The 26025-nt window shown below is 36.8% G+C and overlaps 1 protein-coding gene and 1 long non-coding RNA gene across 2 annotated transcripts in view; one reads left to right on the forward strand and one right to left on the reverse strand.

Moving 5' to 3' along the window:
- The window catches only part of GTF2F2 (general transcription factor IIF subunit 2), a 145242-nt gene that overhangs the window by 35759 nt on the left and 83458 nt on the right, over positions 1–26025 (forward strand). The window lies entirely within an intron of this gene.
- LOC309647789 lies at positions 9511–17409 on the reverse strand. Its single transcript, XR_014256298.1, has 3 exons — positions 17011–17409; positions 16106–16953; positions 9511–11276 (listed from the first exon to the last, which is right to left on the reverse strand). It is a non-coding gene; the product is annotated as an uncharacterized lncRNA (long non-coding RNA).

The raw sequence follows: 26025 nt of genomic DNA on the forward strand, positions 1-26025 counted from the left end.
ACAGTGGAAACTATTTAATGCTCAGACTCCAGTGTTTCTTGATTGTTTTTCCTCTTTACATTCTATTTTCTGATTTATGGTTCAACTTTATCTGAAATCACAGTGGTTTGCAATTTAACAGCTTACAATGTCCACTTACGAAGGCACCACTGGAGACAATACAATTCATCAAGTCATTTGTATTACTGTGAAGGCATGAAGCAATCTTTCTGCAGAACTGTTTCAGGAATTTGGCTGGCAAAGAAGTGACAGAATAGGAAATCATTTTTAGAGCTGTACCAAGGCACTGATGTCAAATCTGTAACACTGTTGGAGAGGGAAATACTTAAACTGTGTTTACCGAATGTCATGGATTATTTTCAGATTGCATAAAGTTAAAGTTAACAAACAGATACATTTAGAAAGAAGGAAATCTTGTCAGTGCAATCTGACCAAACTCTAAAGGCATAGAGGGCTTTTAAAATAAAAGTTAACAATAAAATAGAAGCTGTGTAAGAATTTATATGATGAATGGACTAAAAAATGTTATTTAATTCAATATAGTTACTATGAGTAGGGAATGTACTAGTATATTTCAATATAAACAATAGGGACATATACAATTTATGTACAGACGTCAATTTAGAATATCAGTTTCTTGGAAAATTAAAGAAATTGACCAAGAAGACTAGAAACCGATCTCATCTAAGTTGAGTTTAAGTTTAAAATAAACCTCTTGAAAGGTAGGTCAATTATATGTCTTTAATGCACAATGACTTAATAAACATTTTTAAGTTCTTAAATAAAACCTTATTCTTACATGTTCTTACCAACTGTTAGACATAGACAGCTGTGGCCTGGCCAGAGGTGAAACATTGATGGAGAGCCAGCGTACTCTGAAAGACGGTGTTTGAAAAGAAATTCACCTGAAGTCTGTTTTTTAGTTTATTGTAAGAACCATATGTATGTGTATCAGTCCTCAGTTTCTTGCTTATATTGTATCATTAGCTATTCCAAAAGAAGAAGGGGGAAAACTCTACAGACATACTGTTTTTCCTTTTTTTTCTCTTCTCTTTAAAAGAGCCTTTCTGGAGAATATTTTATGGTTGGAAGTTGTGGCCTTCTCTGCTCATAGAGAAAAAAAACACACCACCCAGGGTTGTTTACAGCTTTGGTTTCTTTTATATAACTATGCAGAACTTTTTTTTTTTTTTTAAATTATTTATTTATTTATTTATGGCTGTGTTGGGTCTTCGTTTCTGTGCGAGGGCTTTCTCTAGCTGCGGCAAGTGGGGGCCACTCTTCATCGCGGTGCGCAGGCCTCTCACTGTCGTGGCCTCTCTTGTTGCGGAGCACAGGCTCCAGACGCGCAGGCTCAGCAATTGTGGCTCACGGGCCCAGTCGCTCCGCGGCACGTGGGATCCTCCCAGACCAGGGCTCGAACCCGTGTCCCCTGCACTGGCAGGCAGACTCTCAACCACTGCGCCACCAGGGAAGCCCCAACTATGCAGAACTTAATAACTATGAGGATTTGGCAGATTTTTTCTTTGTAACTTGTTATGTATCATAGCTAAACAATTTCTTGAGAAGAGCACCTCTACTGTTTAGCAAAGGGAAAGGTCTATTGATTTAGAGCAGTTCTCAGTCCTTTTTCTGCATCTTCTAGGTGAAGGGTGATGTTTCTTACATTCCCAAGTTAGGGACAGATTCCCCTGGTTTAGGAACTGTGACCTACATGCCCCAGATGCTCTCAGTGCCCTCCCAGAGTCCCTCAGCCCTTGCCGTTTCTGTGCACACTGGCCAACTTCTAAATCCCAGTATCTATATCTCTGCCTGAGAGCTTTCTCTGTTGCCAGCTCCTCTGCTGGCCTGGAGGGCGGGTCAGAAATGTCAGGGTATTAACCCTCACTCTGGGAGCGGCCCTCAACCAATATCTGACAGGAGTTGGTGGGTAAATTCCCAGCTCCCTTAACCCTCAGGTGGGGTGACCCGGGGCACGCGTCCTGCACTGTCTTGCAGAGTTCTGCAGCAGAAGAACTGCTGCAGTTGTCCACAGTGGCATGCAACTGGTACCCGTTTCCTAGACTCAGCTCTTTATTGACTTCTTTCTTCTTCCTGTCTCTTTTCCCCAATCCTCTTCCAGTGTTTCCTGGGGATCACCTTACAAATAAAACTACCTGAACTTTAAAACCTTGTCTCAGTCAGCTTCTGGAGGAAAACAAACCAAGATAGAGATAGTAAACTATAGCTCTACCTTTATTCAGAAAGTGAAAATGACGTCTTTATAGGGATTACCTTGGCACCCTACCCCCCCTTTTTGTTGGCCGTGCCATGTGGCTTGCGGGATATTAGTTCCTCGACCAGGGATTGAACCCACGCCCTCGGCAGTGAAAGCGCAGACTCCGAACCACTGGACCGCCAGGGAATTCCCTGGCACACACCCCATTTTTAAAAACTCATGGACCAAATGTGGTATTATATTCCTTATTAAATTAATGTCATACTTCACAGCTGACTGTATGTACTTACACTAGTATTTCTGTGAGAGTTCTGATGTGTTCTTTGGTCCTCAGCCTTCTCTCTTGGAGGGTCTGTGCGTCCAAGAGATTTTAAACCCTACTGTGTTTCCTGGGGATACCACACGTAAAGCAGACTTTCATAGACCCAAATATCCTGAGACTGAGGTTCAGGAAGATTTTAAATAGGAAGTCGGAAAAAAAAAAAAAAAAAAGGAAGTCGAGATGTAATTTTAGGACACACCAGTTTTTTTCATCGCTGTGTCACCGCCTCAAATCACTGCCTGTTTCTGCTCCTGTCCCCATCAACTGCCTGTTCCCGATCTGACTGACCACTGTCTTCCGCGCCTGCCTCTGCTCCCACCAGGATGACTGAGCACGCTGCTGTTGCCTTCACTGGGCTTTTACCACCATCTCCCCTCAGTCCCCCAGGGTAATCCTGTCTTTTTTCATCCCTGCCCTTCTCTTCATCTGGACTTCTCCAATTCCTCCATGAACTGTGGTTATGATTCCAATAAAGTTCTCTTAGAGACTGCCTCTGATCTTTTTTGGATTTCAGCATCTAGTTTTTCATTAATGCAGTTTCTCTGTATTCTCCAGCTTTTTGAAATAACTACTTCAAAACCATAGAACTTTTCCATTAGAATATAATTTACTCAGGAAGACAGTTGCAAGGGGAAAATAATACACGGTACCTCATTAGCTGAAAAAACTATCACTTGTTGGAAACAATTTCATTTCAAGACTATAAAATTCATGAAAAGTAATTCAAATAAATTAACTGCATCACTGCTTTAACTGACATTCACTTTCCACAAAAGCCTTTACTTGCTGTGAAGTCTTGTTGGAAAAAAAGTTAAAAGATGTTAAGTGGGAGAAAGAAAAACTAATTGGAGCCTATGTGATAAGTTTAGCAGACTGTGTGTCTCACAAAGATAACCACAGTCTCTTCCTGTTAAAAAAAGAAGAAAAGATAGATAGATAGATAGATAGATAGATAGATAGATAGATAGATAGATAGATAGATAGATAGGTAGAGAAAATGATGGAACCATGACTCTGGTTGGTTTCTTTTTAACATGTTAGTCCTTAAGAAGTTTAATGTTTCTGATATTGCAATATTTCTAAACAATACTGGTTGTGTCCAATAAGACTTATGCTTGAAAGATAAAAAACCATCTGTATCAGGAAGGAAACAAAGTTACTCAAGATATGTAAGCAATTAGTATGGAAAATTCAGTTTTGAATCGATGAATTCAGAAAGCACAGCTACCAGTGTTTTCTATTTTGATCTGAGTGGTGGTTACATGAATGTATTCACTTTGTGAAAAGTCATCAAAGCTGGAAACTTATGATTTGTATACTTTTATTAAACATAGGTTACATTTCAGTACAAATTTTATTAACAAAGAAAGCAAAGCACAAGGAGAAAACACATTTTTCTAAAAATCCAGCAACCACATCTTTTAGTTTGTTCAAAAATTTTTAATCACAGGTATTAAATCACATTGTATTTGTTTGCTAGGGCTGCCGTAACAAAATATCACAGACTGAGTGGCTCACACAACAAGTTTATGTTCTCACAGTTCTGGAGGCTAGAAGTCCAAGATTAAGGTGCTGGCAGGTTTGATTTCTTCTGAGGCCTCTCTCCTTGGCGTGCAGATGGCTGCCACCTTGCTGCCTCTTCACATGGTCATCCCTCTGTGAACATGCACCACTGGTGTGTCTCTTTATGACCAAAGGACACCAATCGTGTGGCATTATGGCCCACCCTAACTGTAGAGTACAGTAACTGTAGAGTTACAGTTTACTATTTTTGTCTTGATTGGATTTCTCCAGAAGCTCACCCTGTGGGTTACGATATTATGACATTTGATCGGGAACCTGAGAATGACTCTGCAGCACAAGATTATGTCTGTCCCATAGTTTATGCATCATTGGAGAATAGTATATACTTCAACCAATGGAATCATATTGGCTGAATTTATAGAATTAAGAGTGCTACTTAAATGGTAATCTTCTCACATTATTAGTGGAGAGGGAGACGCCTTATGAACCAGACCATTTCTGAATAGGAGTTGTGTGTGCACGCGTGTGTGGGGTTGTGGTGGTATTGGGATATTGGTTGGAAGAGACCTTATTTTACCAATAAAGGTATTGTAATTCTGACATTCAAGGATGGTGGCTTTGCTTCACAGTTAAAAGGAGAGTATAGGACTTTCCTGGTGGTACAGTGGTTAAGAGTCCGCCTGCCAATGCAGGGGGCACGGGTTCGAGCCCTCGTCCGGGAAGATCCCACATGCCGCGGAGCAGCTGAGCCCGTGCGCCACAACTGCTGAGCCTGCGCTCTAGAGCCCGCGAGCCACAACTACTGAGCCCGTGTGCCACAGCTACTGAAGCCCGCACGCCAAGAGCCCGTGCTCGGCAACAAGAGAAACAACCACAATGAGAGGCCCCCACACTGCAACGAAGAGTGGCCCCTGCTCGCCGCAACTAAAGAAAGCCCACGCACAGCAACGAAGACCCAAAACAGCCAAAAATAAAAATTAATTAATTAATTAATTAAAAATAAATAAATAAAGTATACAATTCGATTTTTTTAAAAAAGAGTATATTGGGAGAATAAAAAGTCATAGACTGAAGGTAGAGTTTTAGTACTAGGCCAAAGATATTTTAGGACAAGACATTCAAAGATACTGATTCATTATTAGAGTAAAATAGGGACCAGCAAAAACTCTGGCCTGTTGAAACTATCTCCCAGCCATAATATCTTTAATTTGGAAAACATGGCTCTCATGGTCCTTTTTTTTTTTTTTTTTTTTTGAGTTAAATTTCAAAGGTAGAAGAGGAAGTGCTTAAAGATTATCAGGTTCAACAAGGAACTCACGAACATAACTCACAAATTTATGTGTGTTATGGCTACTAAAATAGTGCTGGTGTAAGAAACTGAGTCCAGCCTTCAGGTGTATTTTATTTGGCTAGCTTTTTGTTCTGTTTTCAGTGAATACTGAGATTTTTAGACAGGACATTTCTTCTCCAGAGGGCCAGGATAGTAACCATTATTCCTTATTAACTACTCAGTTGTTTTACGTAACTCTTTTACCTGCCCCAATTTGAGACTGCCTAATTTTAGTCCAGTCTCTCTCTTTTTTTTTTTTTAGTCTTTTTTTGAGGTAGCAAAATTGTTTTGAATGCCTTTGAGAAATTGAACTAGAGGCCAGTTTTCTTATTCTGTATCCATGTCCTTCCTGTCACTGAAAGAATAGGAAAGAAGTGAAGAGATGAGTAAAAAGCCAAGTTGTATCTCTGTGGACACAGGACAGAATGATAATGTGCTCTGTAGTTTTTGCTTTAGGAGTCCAGACAAAACTTTGAAAGAAACAGGTTTAAGTGATTTGGGGGGTCCTGCCTGACTATTCATTTTGCACCTCTGAGGCAAATAATAAACACTATAAATTTTCCTTTATATCTGAGGTTAGGGGATATTAAACTTTATTTATTTATTTAATTTATTTATTTTGGTTGCCCTGGGTCTTAGTTGTGGCATGTGAACTCTTAGTTGCGGCATGCATGTGGGATCTAGTTCCCTGACCAGGGATCGAACCCAGACCCCCTGCATTGGGATCACGGAGTCTTAACCACTGCGCCACCTGAGAAGTCCCTAGGGGAAATTAAAAGAAAAGATTCCTGGAGTGGGAATCTTAATATTCCTGAAGGTTGTCAGATCCATCTTAGGGATGGAATCGTTTAGTTTATTTGGTTAGGGAATTAAGAAATTCGACAGTAGAGACTAACAGGGTGTTTATATTTCCCAACTATAATTTAGGATGAAAAGCACTGTGATTCACTGTCTAAAAGATAAGTACAGCCTATAAAAACCCATCATTTGTACAGTGCTTTTACAAAATACTTCTGCAGTACTATCCCATGACCCTCAAGAATTCTGACAGGAAAAATAAGTAACTCAAGGTGGGTTAAGGAGATACAGTTTGACCACCTACTATGAGATCGTTATACCAAAGCCCTGAGAACAAAATGTTTTGGAAAGACACACAGTTCTTGTCCTCAAAGAGTTGGCTACTGAAATGGGGGGTGGTAGGGGAGGCGGTTTACTGGGAGCAAGGGAGAAGACGCAGCAGATTATCCTGGATGAATGAGAGAAGCTTTGCTGAGAACCTAGCTTGAGTTAAGACCTGAAGTATTAGTTGGGGTTCTACTTGAGCAAGCTAAGCATGCCTGTTGCCTTCGGGAACAGCGTGTGCAGAGGTGCGAGAGCAGGATGGGTTTGGAACTTTGCGAGTGTAAAGGATGAGGCGTGGAGTGAGGAGACTTGGGACCAGATGTGCATACACATCAGAGAGTGAGTCGAGCTCTGATGATGACTGCTTTCCCCTACTTTGCTAAACGGAAATGGTAGCTCCTGGAAGTGTGTGCATCTTGGTGAAAATGCTTTGGGAGCGTTAAAGATTGGTCGCATCCTCACGGTCCAGGAGGTAGGGAGGGGCTGTGGTGCAGAGCATCTCAGACTGAGCGGTGCTACTAGAATAGAGGTTTGAAGAAAGGAGGGGAAAACAGACGTGATATTTAATGCCTGGAATTTGTCAGACATGTAATTCCAAAGGGGCTCATTCTTTTTGGGGCTACCATTTTCTCATGAGAGACTCAGTATCATTTTGAAGTTAATTGTCATGCAGCTATAAATACTTTATATGCATTTCTATTTCATCTTCTTATTGCTCATACTGAAGAATGAGAAACGTTTTGATCATTTGGGGGTATAGTGTTTTTCAAAAGACAACTATTATCTTTCTTTAAGTGCCTCTTTCACCGATGGTGACTGTTTTTCAGTATTATCTCTCATTACTTTTATTCAGACAATGCACAGTACTTCTTATACTGTAGCACTTGAATATTTGTCATTCTAAAATTTAATTTGCTTTGAATACTTTTGTGAAGGATTTCACATTTTATGATCATTTGTTTCGTGCCATTACCCTTCAGTGAAAAGAATTAGCTTTGCTAGTGTTTATAATTCTGTTTAAGATCCTTTTCAGTTATGTTAATCATTAGCCCTTATTTGGAGCCAGTTTTTATTTATTTATTTATTAAAAATTTATATATTTATTTATTTATGGTTGCTCTGGGTCTTAGCTGTGACATGCGGGGATCTTTTAGTTGTGGCATTCAGGACCTTTTTTAGTTGCGGCATGAGAACTCTTAGTTGTGGCATGTGGGATCTAGTTCCCTGACCAGGAATGGAACCCAGGACCCCTGTGTTGGGAGCATGGAGTCTTAGCCACTGGACCACCAGGGAAGTTCCTGGAGCCAGTTTTTAGTTGTCTTGGTTGATATATTGTCTAATTGACTATGCAAATCGTTAGGTGGGTATAGTGATGTTTTATAAATAGTAAGAAACACATTGAATCTGCTTTAGATCTAATCAGATGATACATATTTGATATGTTGGTAAGAATTTCCATTTTAAAACACTCTGCCTTATTGTGGAGGATACTATAGTGCTAAGCTGTTTAGGAAATCAGATTTATTTGAAAACCATTTGTACCATTTCTGCAGAACCATAGATATCATTGTAAAACTGATTTTATAATTTTATTTATTTATTTATTTATTGGCTGCATTGGGTCTTCGTTGCTGCGCGCGGGCTTTCTCTAGTTGAGGTGAGCGGGGGCTAGACTTCGTTGAGTTGCACGGGCTTCTCATTGCAGTGGCTTCTCTTGTTGCAGAGCATGGGCTCTAGGCACGCAGGCTTCAGTAGTCGCAATGTGTGGGCTCAGTAGTTGTGGCGCATGGGCTTAGTTGCTCTGTGGCATGTGGGATCTTCCTGGACCAGGGGTCGAACCTGTGTCCCCTACATTGGCAGGCGGATTCTTAACCACTCCGCCACCAGGGAAGTCCCTGTAATATTTTAAGTAATTCTTTGGAAGTTTGGTGCTTAAGGTTATACTTTTAATTTTATTTATTTATTTTTCTGAGATGATTAATGTATTATCATCATAAGAGTCTATCTCAAAACCTCCAGAGCTAACCATGGGGTAATTGGATATCTGTCAGTACCAGGTAGAGGGTGGAGCAAAAGCGAAAAATGTGCACCTTAATTGTATCCTCTACTGCTTCCTTTGATCTTCCCTTCTCTCCCAAGGTGTGTGGTCCAACTAAGTCTGCATTAAGTGACTTGGGAACTGTTTATCCAGCATTCTTACTAGTAATGGAATTGGACAGAGCTGATGTCCAAAAACAAATAGCTGGTGAAGTAAATTATGACATGTTATATTAGAATATAATATAATTATTGATTTATTTTTAGAAAAATACTTTTTAATTTTTAATGGAAAATTTCAAACATAGTAGAGAGAGTAATAAATGAGTCTCAATATGCTTATTTCTTAGCTTCAAAAATTGACAACAGCCAGTCCTGTTACATTTTTTATCTCCCTTTCCTACCTCCCTTATCCACTGCTAGATTACTTCAAAGCAAATTCCAGGTTTATCACCTTTTCTGTGCATATGTTAGTTTGGTCCTTAGATCCTACTCCTTCTTTAAGGATTGCTCTTATCCCTCCTATTTAAAATAAAATAAAATAATAAATAGCTCCAAAATGAAAACTTGTCTGTTTTCTGATTAAACATTGTATCGAATTTCTGAATTTTTCATAATTCCCTATTTCGCCTATAGGTAAACGTGATGTCATTTAGTGGTCTTGTAAATGAAAAAGTATTTGCATTAGATTGCCTTTTTAAATAGAATAGCTTTATTGATATATAATTCACTTAGTAACAATTTACCCACTTAGAATGTACAATTCAGTGCTTTTTAGTATATTTGCAGAGATGTGCACCCAACACCACAATCGATCTTAGAACATTTTTATCACTGCAAGAAGAAACCCCATACCTGTTAGCAGTCACTTGTTATTTTCACCCCAAACCCCCATCACATAGGCAACCACTAATCTACTTTCTGTCTCTATAGATGTATCTATTCTGGGTAGTTCATGTAAATGGAATCATATAATATTTGGTCTTTTGTAACTGGCATTTTTCACTTAGCATAATGCTTCAAAGGTTCATCCATGTTTTAGCATTAATCAGTACTTCATTCCTTTTTATTGCTGAATAATATTCTATTGTATGGATATTCCATATTTTACTTATCCATTCATCAGTTGATGGATGTTTGGATTGTTTCCACTTTTGAGCTGTAATGAATAGTGCCGCTGTGAGCATTTGTGTACAAGTTTTTTGTGAACTTATGTTTTCATTTCTCTTGAGTATATACCTAGAAGTAAAGTGCTAGATCGTATGGTAACTTTATGTTAAACCTTTTGAAGAACTGCTCGACTGTTTTCCACAGCAGCTGTACTATTTTTCATCCCACCAGCAGTATATGAACATTCTGATTTCTCCACATCCTCATCAACACTTGTTATTGTCTATCTGTTTTTTGTTTTTTGTTTTTTTTTTGGCTGCACAGTGCAGCATGTGGAACTTCCCCAACCAGGGGTCAAACCGTGCCCCCTGGAGTGGAAGCACGGAGTCTTAACCACTGGACCACCAGGGAAGTCCTGTCTGTCATTTTGATTATAGTCATCTTAGTGAGTGTGAAGTGGTCTCATTGTGGGTTTGATTTGCATTTCCCTGATAGCTAATGATGTAAATATCTTTTCATGTGTATGTTGGCCATTTGTTTTTTGTTTGGGGTTTTTTTTTTTTGTTTTCTTGGGGTTTTTTTTGGAGAAATTTCTATTCACATCCTTTGCCCATATTTAAACTTGGTTGTCTCTTGTTATTGAGTTGTAAGAGCTGTATACATGTGTATTATTATCAGTTATATGATTTACAAACATTTTCTCCCATTCTGTAGGTTCTCTTTTCACTTTCTTGATGGTATTCTTTAAAGCACAAAACTTTTAATTTTGAGGAAATCCAATTTGTCTGTTTTTCCTTTTTGTTGCTTTTGTCTTTGGTGTCATATTTAAGAAGGCTTTGCCTAACTCAGGGTCATAAAGAATTACTCCTATGCTTTGTTCTAAGAGTTTTATAGTCTTATCTCTTACATTTCGGTTATGGTCTGCTTTGAGTTAATTTTGTATTTGGTATGAAGTGAGAGTCCAACTTCATTTCTTGCATGTGGATCTCCAGTTGTCCAAGCACTATTTTTTGAAAAGACTATCTTTTCCCCATTGAATTGTCTTGGCACCATTGTGGAAAATCAGAAATTTTTTTACAGACTCTCAATTCTGTTGCATAGCTCTATATATCTATCCTTATGCCAGTACCACAGTCTTAATTACTATAGTTTTGTAGTAAATTTAGAAATTGTGAAGAAACTGTGAAGTTGAGAGTTCTCCAGCTTCATTTTATTTTTCATGATTGTTTGGCTATTCTGGGTCCTTGAATTTTCCTGTGAATTTTAGAATCAGTTTGTTAATTTCTGCAAAAATACCAACTGAGATTTTGGGAGGTATTGTGTTGAATCTGTGGATCAATTTAGAGAGTATTGTCATCTTAACAATATTGTCTTACAATCCATGAACATAGATGTCTTTTCATTAATTTAGTTCTTCTTAATTTTTTAATAGTGTCTTACAATTTTAAGAGCATAAGTTTCATACTGTATTGCCTTTTAAAAACATAAGTAGGGGCTTCCCTGGTGGCGCAGTGGTTGAGAGTCTGCCTGACAATGCAGGGGACACGGGTTCGGGCCCTGGTCTGGGAGGATCCCACATGCCGTGGAGCAACTAGACCCGTGAGCCACAACTACTGAGCCTGTGCGCCTGGAGCCTGTGCTCTGCAACAAGAGAGGCCATGATAGTGAGAGGCCCGCGCACCACGATGAAGAGTGGCCCCCGCTTGCCGCAACTGGAGAGAGCCCTCGCGCAGAAACGAAGACCCAACACAACCAAAAATAAATAAATAAATAAATAAATAATTTTAAAAATTTAAAAAAACATAAGTAATGACTTGTTATTTTTCTAAAAACAGATGCCTGTTATAAAAAATATTATAACAGTATAGGAACATTCAAATCACCCAGAGTTACACCATCAAGAAATAAGTATTGTAATTATCATTTGGTGAACATCATTCCAACCGTACATCATAAAGATACACAGAGACAGAAAGAAAGGTAGAGAGAAATTGTGTTTGTTCTGTTTTTGAAATTACTTTAATTAAACTTTTAATTTGAGATAGTTGTAGATTCACATGTTGTTGTAAAAACTAATACAGAGATCCTGTGTACTCTTTATGCAGTTTCCCCCAATGGTAATATATTGCCAAACTGTAAGTACAGTCCACTGACTTTGATATTGACATCCTTTGATCTTACTCAGATAGCTGTCCCCCGTCTTACTTGTACTTATTTGCGTGTGTCTAGTTCCATGCAGTTTTATCACATGTGTAGTTTTATGTAGCCACTGACATAATGAATATACAGAGAGTTCCATCCCCACAGAGATCCCTTGTGTTACCCTCTGTAACCATGCCACCTTCCTCCCACTCCCCAACCCCCGCTTACCCCAGCCCCGTCGTCAACCCCTGGCAACAACTGATCTGTTCCCCATTTCTATAATTTTTTCACTTAAAAAGTATCATAAATATTATGTAAATAAACGTTATATAAATGCTCTCTTCACTTCGCATAAATTTCCTGGAAATTCATCCAAGGTTTTACATGTCCCAATAATTTATTCCTTTCTATCACTGAATATTCCATAGTATGGATGTATCACGGTTTGTCTAGTCATTCTTTGAAGGATATCTGGGTTGTTTCCAGTCTTTTGCTATTACAAATAAAGCTGCCACGAACATTTGTGTATAGACTTTGGGGGGAACGTAAGTTTTTATTTAAGCCCGAGAAGGCATTTGCTGGGTCATATGGTAATGCATGTTAAATTCTGTGAGAAACTGCCAGACTGTTTTTCAGAATGGCTATTTTTTAAAATAACAGTATAGATAAATTAAAAAATATTTTAAAAAAATTTTAAATTTATTTTTGGCTGCGTTGGGTCTTCGTTGCTGTGCACGGGCTTTCTCTAGTTGCAGCGAGTGGGGGCTACTCTTCGTTGTGGTGCGTGGGTTTCTCATTGTGGTGGCTTCTCTTGTTGCGGAACACGGGCTCTAGGCGCGTGGGCTTCAGTAGCTGCAGTACGCGGGCTTAGTAGTTGCAGCATACGGGCCCTAGAGCACACGGGCTTCAGTAGTTGTGGCGCGTGGCCTCAGTACTTGTGGCACGCAGGCTTAGTTGCTCCGCGGCATGTGGGGTCTTCCCGGACCAGGGATTGAACCTGTGTCCCCTGCATTGGCAGGCGGTTTCTTAACCCCTGAGCCACCAGGGAAGTCCCAAAAAACATTTTAAAATATGAACAGTAACATACAGAAAAAATGCATTAACATAAGCAGTTGAAATAGAACATGGATATCTTTCCTCTGTCATAGCTCATTCCTTCCTCCAAAGAGGTAGCCATTATCATTGACATTTATGATAATCACTTTTTTTCCCATAATTTTAGCATTTAAGGCTTCATCCCTCTGCAATATATTTTATGTTGCCTGTGTTTGAATGTTAAATAGAATCACAGAGTATGCACTATTTTTTGGCATGGCTTTTTCACTGAACATCGTTTTCTAACACTAATCCATGTTATATATAGCATCAGTTTATTCATTTTCTTTGCTGTATTCCAGTGTGTATTTAACTCAGTTTATCCATTTTTACTGTTGCTGGATATTTGTGACTTATTAACAGTGCTGCTGTCACATGTTTATACTTGTGCCCTGGTACATGAAATTTTAAAGGTATGTTCCTAAGTGTGGACTTTGGTCACAGAGTTTATGTTCACTTTTAGCTGATAATGCCAAACTGTTTTCCAGAGAAGTTACACCAGTTTATAGTCCCATCAGCAGTGTATGTGAGTTCTTTTTGTTTCAATTCCTCTCCAATGGTATTGTTCTTTTTTTTTTTTTAATGTTAACTGGTATCGTGATGTGTAGTGACTTGTCTTTGTGGTTTGATTTGACATTTCCCTGATTTCTAATGTAGTTGAACCCCTGTCATATATTTATTGTCCATTTGGATTTCCTGTTTTGTGAAATGCTTGTTCAGATCTCTTGTCTATTTTTAATTGCATTGACTTTTTCTTTTTGAGTTGTAATTCTTTATATATTCTGGGTATAGCCCATAGTTACATGGATTACAAATGTCTTTTATTTTGTGATTTGCCTTTTCACTCTCTTAAAGGTATCTTTTGATAAACAGAATTTATTGTCTTTAGTGCAGTCCAATTTATTAGTCTTTTCTTTTATGGTTTGTGCTTTTTGTGACCCATTTAAGAAATCTTTCCGTTTCCAAGATCATAAAGGTATTCTATCATTTTCCAGAAGCTCTTTTGTTTCATCTTTCACATTTAGATCTACGGTCTACCTGGAATTGTTTTTTCTGTATGGTGTGAGATAGGGGTCAAATTTTATTTTTCCTCCTTATGGATGAATATCACCATAAGATGGTTTTAAAAACCATCTTTTTCTCACTGTTATGCAGTGCCATCTTTGCCTTAAGTATCTATTGAAGCACAGGTCTGTTTTTAGACTTCCTATCTGTTCTGTTAGTCAATTCATTTATTCTTGTGCAATACCACACTTTCTTTCCTCTTCTAGCTTAATAATTCTTGATATCCAGGACAGCAAGCCCTCCCACCTTGTTCTTCAGGAGTTTCTTGGTTATTCTTGGCCCCTTTCTATTTCTATATAAATTAGAATCATCTTGAAATTTTCCACAAAGCATTTGGCTGGGTTTGGCTGGGGCGGGGGGTGTCTTGACTCTCTATAGCAGCTTAGGAAAATTTAACATCTTTTATTGACTCTTGCAATATATTTACATTTATGAAGTCTTCTTTAATTGTTCTCAGTAATGTTTATAGTTTTCTCTATAGATTTCTTATATATTTTAATTATAATTCCTATATATTTGATATTTTTGACACTGCTGTATAAAGTATCTTTAAAAAGATTATCCTCTCTTTGTTGCTGGCATATAGAAATACAGTTAAATTTTAACATTGATCTTATATCCAACAACCTTGCCAAACTGCCTTTATACATTCTACTCGTTTATCTATAGACTTTTTAAAAATTTTATAACTACATAATTATAAGATCTATGAATATAATCACAGTTTTGTGTCTTTCTTTCCAAATTTTATACCTGTTATTTCTTTCTCTTGCTCTGTTTTACTAGTTGGGGAAGTGATGAGGTCACTTTCTGTTTAACATTTCATCTTTGTTTGCTGTAACTTCTAGTTAGTTTGCTGTTTTTGGTAGTTAGTCCTCATCGGATTAAGGAAATTCCCTTCTCTTCCTAGTTTGCTAAGCATGTCAATGAATGGATGATGAATTTTATCAAATACCTTTTCTGTATCTATTGAGATGATTACAAGGTTTATCTTATTAATGTGGAAAATTATGTTGATTTTTTTAAATTGCTAATCAAACATCTATTCTTAGAATAAGCCCAGCTCAGCTTTGATTTATAATACTTTTAAATATTGCTAGATTCAGTTTGCTTATCTTTTAAGATTTTTACATTTATGTTCATGAGTAAAATTGGCCCATAATTTTCCTCTCTCCTAATGTCCTTGTTAGGTTTTGGTGTGTTGAGGTTATACTGTCTTCGTGCAATGAATTGGGGAGGTGACCCCCTTTTTTGATACCAAGAAGAACTTATGTGAGACTGGGTTTATTTCTAACTTAAATATTTAGCAGAATTCACTGATTAGTCTGAGTGGGCAGATTTTAAATTATAGAATGTTAGGGGACTTTTCCACATCCTGTTTACTCTCACCCTGTGGGTATAGTCTTTTGGGATTTTAATTTTTAAAGTAAGGAACTTCTGTTAGGCATTCCACCTTGTGCAGCTCTGGACTTTGATTTCTGTCCCCCCACACTTGCCTTGGGCGTCTGTCTAAACAAAGGGTCTTGTGTTCTTCGGATTGGCCCATGACCTCAGAGAGTCTTGTTTTCCCTATCTTTGGAACTTGGTGATTACTTATTATCCTGTAGTCTTTTTAATACTTTCAAAATTTTATTCAGCTTTTACAGTTGTTTTTGGTGTGAGATCTGATCTAAATAACTTAGCCCACCATTATAGGGAATAGGAAGAACGCTAGTTAATTTACTTGAATTAACAGAAGAAAGATAATAGAAAGAATTGCTGAATGTCAGATAAATGCTTCTTTTCCACAAAAAATATGAGTTCCCAAGAGCTCCTTCTAAAGTTGGGGGTTGGGGGTGTGGATGTGAGGGGAGAGAAGTTAAGGGATTGGAGTCATTACGTTGTTTATTTTTTTTAACTCCAGGTTTCATTTTTTGACAATCTGTTGATTCTCTGTTATGAAAAATTAGGAAATTATTTTCCTCAAAACACAATTTCTCAAGTTTCATTGGTTGTATTTTCACTTTATTAAGATTAACATTCTGGGGCTTCCCTGGTGGCGCAGTGGTTGAGAGTCTGCTTGCCAATGCAGGGGACGCGGGTTCGAGCCCTGGTCTGGGAAGATCCCACATGCCGCGGAGCAACTGGGCCCGTGAGCCACACTGAGCCTGCGCGTCTGGAGCTTGTGCTCCGCAACAAGAGGCCGCGATAGTGAGAGGCCCGCGCACCACCATGAAGAGTGGCCCACGCTTGCCGCAACTAAAGAAAGCCCTTGCACAGAAACGAAGACCCAACACAGCTAAAAATAAATAAATAAATAATAAAAATAAAGGAATTCCTTAAAAAAAAAAAAAAAGATTAACATTCTGTTCTGCGGCTAATTCTCTTATTATTTAACCTTAGTACTAATTGTATAAATAGATTTGTACTTTTCGTTTAGTCTTGTTGCAGAGCATGGGCTCTAGGTGCGCGGGCTTCAGTAGTTGTGGCTTGCAGGCTCTAGAGCGCAGGCTCAGTAGTTGTGGCGCACGGGCTTAGTTGCTCCGCGGCATGTGGGATCTTCCCAGACCGGGGCTCGAACCCGTGTCCCCTGCAATGGCAGGCAGATTCTTTTTTATTATTATTATTTTTTAACTTACTTTATTTTATTTATTTTATATTTGGCTGTGTTGGGTCTTTGATGCGGTGCGCGGGCTTCTCATTGCGGCCTCTCTTGTTGCGGAGCACGGGCTCTAGGCGTGTGGGCTTCAGTAGTTGTGGCACGCGGGCTCAGTAGTTGTGGCGCATGGGATTAGTGGCTCCACAGCATGTGGGATCTTCCCGGACCAGGGATCAAACCTGTGTCCCCTGCATTGGCAGGCAGATTCTTAACCACTGCGCCACCAGGGAAGTCCCAATTCATAGTAGTTTTAAGGAAAGTCATTGTCATTATTTCAAAACAATAAATCAGATTCAAAAAGCTTGGCCCAGAGAGATTTGGGGAGAATCTTCGAATGAAGAGCTATAAGGCTATTTAAAATGTGTCAATTACTTACATATGTAAACATCTCTAATGTTCTTAAAAACACTTTTTTGATGAGCTGAGCACCTCACCTCTGAATCATATTTACGTTGTTTGATTTAAGTTGTTTGATGAACACTATTTTTCATAGATGGCGGAAAAAATCAATTTTCTACTTTTCAGAGCTAGAAGGAGAATGTAGGTTGACAGAATGTATGTGGTAGTAATTGAGAATGGGTTCTAGAACCTGACTGCTGAATTAAAACCCTCCTCAATCTCTCATTAGGAGATCTGAAGTCTTCGACACACTTCTTTGCCAGACTTCAGTTTCTCCATTTGTAAATTAGATGTAGCAATAACAATGTTTTTAGCAGAGTGCCTGGCATGATTTAATGCTCATTTTAACCTTTTATTCATCTTTATTTTAATTTAATTTTATTAATTTTATTAATTTTGTTAATTTACTAATTTACTATTATTATTATTATTATTATTATTATGCACGTATAATATGAGCCTGTAATTGTGCAGGCTAGGATTTTGAACAGAGCTGAGCAATAAACTTAAAGGTGTAAGGGTCTTTGGCTACAAAGACAATTTTAAATAAGTGTCCAGTGTAAATGTGTTTTAAAAATACGGGTCTAAGAAAATGAATTGCTTTGGCCTGTATCAGATTACAAGAAAATTTAAAAGCAGTCTGTCATTAATGTGAAGCCAAGCAGAAGATATTATTAGCAGCTTTAGTTAGGTGTGTGTGCAATCCAGAAAGACTGACCACGCACTGACATTGGTCCTGTGCTTCTCTATTTAATTTTATAAAAGACTGGTAGGAACTAGGGTAGCGGGCATCTTCCTTGAGTGTTTTAGAATAAGAACATTTCTCTGTCTGTCCTCATCTGTTTAGTTATTTAATGCACTATAAGTGACTAGAAGCTAAAAGATGCAAGGCAACATTCGGGTCTATTTAACTGTATTGGTCTTAGTTGACATCTTTCATTTATTTGTTTACTAATTTTCGAAATACTTTTTCTTTCTGATGAACTCTTTTACGCTGTGTTCTTGTGTTTAAGTCTTCTAATGATTTATAAATAATTTGCCTCCCATGTGGCTGTGTAAAATAAGGTTTTAAGCAACAGTAACTGAATTTTATCTTTTAAAGTTGTGCAATACAAAAACAAGTAGTATGTATTTAGAAGTAAATATAAAATAAATCTGTTAATATGTGCATGAGTAAGTTTTGCCTCTTACGGGATCATCAAATTTGGGTTATATAACCAGAAAAACTCACTTATCCGTGTCCTTTAGGTCACTTTTTATCTGGTTGTTTTAAAAAGTATGTGAGCTTTATCATCTGTTGCCTCAGTATTTTAACTTAAGTGTAAAAAAGCTAGCAGTAGCTTTTATTGATCCTTCTGTTAACCTGTTCTTGGGGAAAATGTCTAATTATTTGAGTAGTTTACTACAAGCTTATTAATTTGGAAAATTGAAGATAATACTAGCTACTTAGGGAACAAACAGCCGCCCTGCTGGTTAAAGCCTCGGGCCCCTCTCTGTGTCTGGAGGTAGCTCCTTATGTAACTCTTCGTTCATTCATCCCTTACTGTTTCTAAAAAATTGATCATGTCTGTCTCCCAGCTTCCACAAGTTCAGTTTTTCAGACTGTTTCTCTTTCTCAGTTTTTTTACTTCATTCCCTCCCGGAAGACTCTAAAACAGAGCGTGCAAGATGCTTTTTCATCCTAAGTATTTTAATTGCTTGATACCTCAGGGAAACAGGAGGATTATGCTCTTCTCCATTCCACCCTCACACTCCCCCTCCACCCCCAAAGCAGGGGAGGGGGTGGTAGTATAAAAGTTGACTATATCTCAGAAATCTGTGAAGTTGTTCCTGTGCCTACCTGATATATAAACACCCTTTCTCTCCCCCTATTTGCATAAAGATATTCTACTTTTTCTTAGATGTTCCCATTAAGAATTTTTAGTTCATTTTTAGAAATCAGTTTGGTGGTTATTCCCAGGTAGCTATTCTTCTGGATTTAATCCAGTAATGAATCTGTACCTGAATGAGGAAAAAATCTGCCTGGCTCGCAGAGGTTTCTCTCCAGGTTATACTATTCCCGGACCTATCAGTTACCCCTTTTCCTTTCTGTGGTTGTGGCCCCACACTTCTCATCAATGGATTCTCTGTTCTAGTGTGGTTTTTCTGTAGCAACTCACCAGGCTGACTGGATGCCCTTTGCATTAACTTTGGCGTCTCCCAGTATTTTAAGCCAGGTTTTGGCGTAGTCTACTGAGTGGAGATGCCCTCCTCCCTTCAACGTTATCCTGCCCATTTTCAAGGCTCACGTCCTTTGCTGAGTCTCCCGCTCAGTTCCTGGTGCCCGGGTGAAAGTGGTCTTACACAGTGGTTGGAGATTGCTTGCTAGCGGTGCGCCTGAGGCAAGTTGTTTAACTCTGTGGGTCTCTTTTCTCATCTGTAAAACAGGGGCTTTAATACCACCCACCTCCATCTAAAGTATCAATGACTTAATGCGTTTTTCTTCTTTGTACAGAAGTTCCGAGGTAAGAAGTGCAGGTCTGGTATGGCGGTTCCATGGTTATCAGCAACTGTCTGCCATCATTAGTTTGTGGCTTCTGTTCTCAAGGTGATCCAGAATGACTGCTGTGGTTATAGACATCACATCTACATTCCAGGCAGCAAAATGGAGGCAGGAGGGCAAGGCTGAAAGGCTCACCCAGCTTTGTGAGAGGACCATATCCAAAAGTCACACCCTCTCAGTTTTGATTATATTCAGTTGGTCGGAACTCGATAACTTGACCTTGCAGCCACAGAATATCAGGAAATACAGGTTTTTATCTGGGTACAGTTGCCACCTCAGTGGAATTAGGGTTCAGTTACTAACAAGTAAGGGAAGAATGAGTGTTGGGGAAGTAACTAGCAATCTGTGTAGCTCTACTAGAAAGGAGATAAGGCAAATAAAGTACTAAGTACTGACTGATAAATCGTAATGCCTCAGTGAATGCCAGGCATTTTTATGACTTTTGCTAAAAGGTTAGATTACCAGCACGTCCCACTTTTTCTTATTCCTTTCCACCCATTCATATACTTTTCAGGGTAGTGATCTTTTATAATACCATAATACAATAGCTGAAACTTACCGAAACAACCATAGATGATTTCTTTGAAGGGAAGAGCTAGGTAGGTAGTGGTTGTTCCCTTGTTGGAAAACCATTAGTCTCTGTAGAAGTTTCATCTTTTTTTGCTTCATTAGCAGTTGTTAACATTGGTGGAGTTGATATGTCTTTTTTTACTTTGATTGGTACATATTCTTTTTTTTTTTTAATAAAGAGAATTAATTCTACTTAAAAATGTCTTTATTACATCCTTTAGTTAAATGGAAAGTCTTAGGGTGATACAGAATGAAGATTGGGAATGATTTTACTTAATGCTTATTACCCTTGCTTCATTAAAACACCTCATTGTTAACTACCAAATTTTTATATCAAGCTTTGCTATTTTTCTATATATTCATCATGTAGTGAATTTTACAATACACAGATTTTTGTTCTATAATAGAGCTATAGTTGAGCCTTCTTTTCTTGCCTCTTATTAAGTACAATCTGCCTTATATCCAAATAATCTAAATTTTGATAATATAGAAAAAAGAGGGGAGGGATATATAACTGGGAACCAAAATAACATTTTGCTAAAGCCTGCCTCCAGTTTTCAAGGTAGCTGAATATTTATATATTGAATCCCAATGTGTTATTTTCTGGCTTTGTTGTAACAAGTAAACATATATGTGTCATAAATGCCTGTGGTTGCATTGTTTTGGTTTTATTGTTTTATAAATCAGTCACCTGTGACTTTTAGATTCTTTTGATGTTTCTCTCCAGTAATCATCAAACTTTATTAATAATTATTTCTGCACACAGCTGTATGTAGTCTTTCCTTTTTCTTTTTCTTTTTTATTGGAGTATAATTGCTTTACGATGCTGTGTTAGTTTCTGCTGTAGAACCAAGTGAGTCAGCTGTACGTGTACATACATCCCCTGCCTCTTGCGCCTCCCTCCCACCCCACGCCCCACCGCGCCCTGCGTCTTTCCTTTTTCTTTCCATGGTTGTTTCTTTAAAAATATCTATACGTGGATAGAAAAGATATGCAAACCTCAAAGCAGTTTTCTTAGGATGTCTGCATGTATATTTAATTTTAATGTTTTTTTAAAATTAATCTAAATAAAAATTCATCAAATGGTATGGTACCTGAAGTAAATGCTAAATGTTGTAGACCTTTGTAAAACCACATTAAGTCATAGAAGGTTATCAAACTCAAGCAGCCATTGAGGTTGAAGTTAGTATCATTCAACAATTTTAAGAACCTTTAAAATTAGTTAATAAATCTCTTTTATAACAAGGCAAAATCAGTAGGGTGAAATTTTTTTTTAAAATCGGTAAATTTGCCCAATTTTACACTTTAATGATGTAGAAAAATATGTGCTAAAGATTCTAGAAGGCCATAGTCAAAATTACTTTTGAAAAGTTGGGCCTTTCTTCAAAAAGAAATTTACAAAATTAACTAGATCTTTAAAAAAAAATAACTAGTAAAACTTGCTTTGAAATGTAACTGAATATTCTGGAATCCTTGGTTTGGAAAATCCTGCTGTACTGTTAGGTTAACTGTGTTATATTTTATGCTAGGGAACCGTTTTTTAAGACAGATAATAAAGAAGTATAATTGTCTAACTCTTTAATATCCAGTTCAGTATTTTTTCTAAAATAAGTAGTAATTTAGATAAATTTAGAATTGCCATATTTTACGTACAGAATGCTTAATATTGTATAGTTTTTGCATTATTGGAAAGATTTAATTAAATGTAAGTTATTTATAATAGCTTATAAGACTTCTATCAGTGACTTTTGTTTGATAGAAAGTCTTGAACTATTGTGTATCTTTGCGAAGAGAAGAAGTAGGAATACAGTCACCTCTTTATAAATTAGGCAAATTTAAAATTTCATCTTATGAATGGATAAAGAAGATGTGGCACATATATACAATGGAATATTACTCAGCCATAAAAAGAAACGAAATTGAGTTATTTGTAGTGAGGTGAATGGACCTAGAGTCTGTCATACAGAGTGAAGTAAGTCAGAAAGAGAAAAACACCGTATGCTAACACATATATATGGAATCTAAGAAAAAAAAAAAAGTTCATGAAGAACCTAGGGGCAAGACGGGAATAAAGATACAGACCTACTAGAGAATGGACTTGAGGATATGGGGAGGGGGAAGGGTAAGCTGTGACAAAGTGAGAGAGTGGCATGGACATATATACACTACCAAGTGTAAAATAGATAGCTAGTGGGAAGCAGCCGCATAGCACAGGGAGATCAGCTTGGTGCTTTGTGACCACCTAGAGGGGTGGGATAGGGAGGGTGGGAGGGAGGGAGACGCAAGAGGGAAGAGATATGGGAACATATGTATATGCATAACTGATTCACTTTGTTATAAAGCAGAAACTAATACACCATTGTAAAGCAATTATACTCTAATAAAGATGTTAAAAATAAATAAATAAATAAATAAATAAATAAATAAATAAATAAAATTTCATCTTAGATATTTCCCTCTGCCCAGCACATCTTCCTTTATCCCCACCCCCTTGGTGTTTATTCACAGAAGCAAATTAATTTTAATATTAGCTTAGGCAAAATACTATTAGGAAGATAAGTCTGCTACAGAAGTAGCCATTATATATTTCAAAGCTAAATACAGTGGGAGGGGGAGAGGGGAAGGGATGGACTGGGAGTTTGGAGTTAGTAGATGCAAACTATTACATATAGAATGCATAAACAACAAGGTCCTACTGTATAGCACAGGGAACTATATTCAGTATCATGGGATAAACCATAATGGAAAAGAATATAAAAAAGAATGTATATATGTGTATAACTGAGTCACTTGGCTGTACAGCAGAAATTAACACAACATTGTAAATCAACTATACTTAAATAAAAAATATTAAAAAGCTAAATACAAATAATTTATAAGTTGCATGCTGTTTTGGATAGTCCATATTACATTTCTGCTTTATTTGCAGGATAATTATGATTCAGATACTCAGATTTTAACCTTGACTGACATCATTTCAATTTAAGGCATTTGATCATAATTTATTAGACAGGGGTGTCTTTAAGAGTATGGTATCATATATTATTGCTGACTGATTTTAAATTGCTGATAAAACAGCTGCAGTGATTATTTTGATCTTGTAGATTTTGTGCATGAAGCTAGAAGATAAAAGTCCCAAGAAAAACTCATTATATGTATTTTTAAACTAATAAAGTTGAAAACTGCATTTGCCTGGAGCAATTTAATTCAAAGTAGATTCTTGTATCTTATAGTATTCATCACAGTATTAAGCTTGCATTTGTCAAAAGTTCTGTTCATGTCTAAGTTGAAAGCCTAATTAATGTAAATGTGCATTTTTATGCCTGTTCTTCATGGTTATGTCATGAAGGTACCTTTACACTGGATAAGATAATAACCAGTGCTTATGGGAAGTCTGTGATGAGTGAGGCATTTTACATGTAATTTAGAATTTAAGCCTTATAAATGCTCTATCAACTAGTCATTATTAGCTCCATTTTACTGTGAGGATGTTGAAGTTCAAAGAAGTTAAGAGTCTTGCTTATGGTCATATAAGCAAATTAGTGGAAGTTAATTGAATTTGAACCCAAGTCTGACTCCAGAGCCCATGTGTGTTTCACTGTGCCATATTTTTTTCCTATGAGGAAAAATATGTCAGTTCTGTGGACTGTATAAGTCATAAAAAGTAACCCCCCTTTTCAGCAAACCTGATATGTGAAAATCTAGATTTGCCAATATACAAATTTGGGATATTCTTTATTCTTGTGAGATGATTCATCTCATGTTCTTTAAATGACACGACATGACATTTAAAATATTATTTGCTTTCCCAAAATTCAGCTGTTTTACTCAACATTTTAAGAATACCTGCATTGTGAGATTTTTATCAAGTGAGGCAAACCTGTATTTTGGTATTCTTTATTTAGCATGTTCTTCACGAATGCCTGTTTTAAGCTGTAACACCAGGTTCTAGGTGTTAGAGAGATAAGTGGCCTGCAAAAGCAGACATAGTTCCTGCTGGCTCTGGAACTGGTATAGCTGGGTTTCAAATGTTGGTTCCACCTTTACCTCTCAATAACCGTATGATCTTATTAGCAGGTTCCTTAGCCCTCTTAGGCTCTTTCTTCATCTGTGAGAAGGAAAAAATAATAGTACCTTTCTTAGGGTCATCGTGAGAATTAATTGAGATAATATATGTACATAGCATGGTACCTGGCATGTAATAAAACAATAAATGTTACCTTTTTATCATCTTAAAAATAGCACTTGAAATATAAGTAATTTTCTTTAAAAAAAATAACTGAACAAGCTTAATTGGTATCATGATCTTCAGTCTGGGATGGTAGTCATCTTTTTTCTATCATTTGAAAAGTCTCATAAGTGTTTCCCTTCATTTGTTCTGCACACTGCACACATTTTAGAAATATAGTACACCATAAGCTGTGTGTTTATTTTTAATATTTTAAGGGCAATGCCAGAATCACTGTGTGGTGTAATTCCAAATACAGGCGTGTATATGTTTGGCTCATGGCAAGTACAGTAACCTATTTTTTATTACCTTTCTTCTGAAAAAGAAGATGACAAGTCACTTTGTGATTTATTCTTTGGAGCAATATTTACTTATGAGAAAGGATTTGAGGAAGAAATTCTTCATTGACTACAAACAAAAATGTTATGACAGCTTCACTCTGAGTTACAGTTGGCATTTTGTATGATTTCTTGAATTTTTTGAATGGAAAGTATTTCTAAGTTGTTTTTTTTTTTAAATAGTGAAATTTAAAAACTAGATATTTTCTATACACTTACAATATTTAGGCACTTGAATATGTAAATACAAGTGCAAGTAATTTTGAATTTAAAAAGGTACATTTATGAAAAGTTACACAAGAGTTATCAATCTAGCCATATTTCCTTGTAGATTCCTAAATTGTTTTAGGATATTATGATTTATCAAAAGCTTGAGGAAAAATTAAATGCATTCCAGACACGATTTTTTGAGATGTACAAAAACATGAGTGACAAATTTCTTTAAGTAATGGTTTCCATCAATAATTTTGTTATAACAGTTAAATTTTCTTTTTGTGAACTGATGCAAAAACTTCACTTATAATACTTCTAAGGAGATTTGTTCAGCTGTATTTCCTGTAAAAAGAGATGTCAGGGCTATTTTTATTATCTGTAATGAAACCCTGTTAGTGAAAATCTTGCTTTGACATTAAATCACTACCCTTTTCTTCATTACGAAGTCTAAATGCCAAGGAAAAGTCAACTTGTAAGCTGGAGAGGTATATAAACAGTTCAATTATAGTGACTGCTAAAATAGATTTTATTATTTTTTTCTGTTTTCATAGTTCTTTTAAATCTTGATTAAGCCATTTTTAAGTACATAAGAGAATTTGATGCTTTAATAGAAACATTTTTTTCTTGTAATACAAAAAGAAGATTGCGTGGTTAATGTGGAGATTTTTGTTTTTAATGTGAATTTTTTAAAGGACTTTTTTGTACAAGAGGTTTTTAAATATTTCTTTTAGTATAGTATGTACAGCCAACATTTGTATTACCTCAGATGTTGTAATGGGAAGTCAGTTATAGTTCTGAGAATGAATATTAGCTTTGCTGAGTTTTTATGTATAAGCAAACTTTTGGCTTATATGCTAACTTATGTAACCTCAGTCAAGATTTTCAGAAATATTTTGTTGAAGTTTATTAAAGTTAAGATTTAATTATCAGTTTTAATGGTTAAATTTTAGAGGAGCGAATTTAAGATGTAATTTGTTCTTAGAAGCCAAAGAAAATAAGTGGCATAGAAATAAATGATTTAGCTGTTCTTTGGGAGGAAAAAAATACACTCACGTTTAAAGCTACGTTTCTAGATTATTTAATTGAGATAGCCATATATAAAACTTAATTTCTAAAAATAACTAATTATTTA

The sequence above is a fragment of the Balaenoptera physalus genome (genome assembly GCF_965194825.1).
Source record: "Balaenoptera physalus genome assembly, chromosome: 18".
NCBI lineage: Eukaryota > Metazoa > Chordata > Mammalia > Artiodactyla > Balaenopteridae > Balaenoptera > Balaenoptera physalus.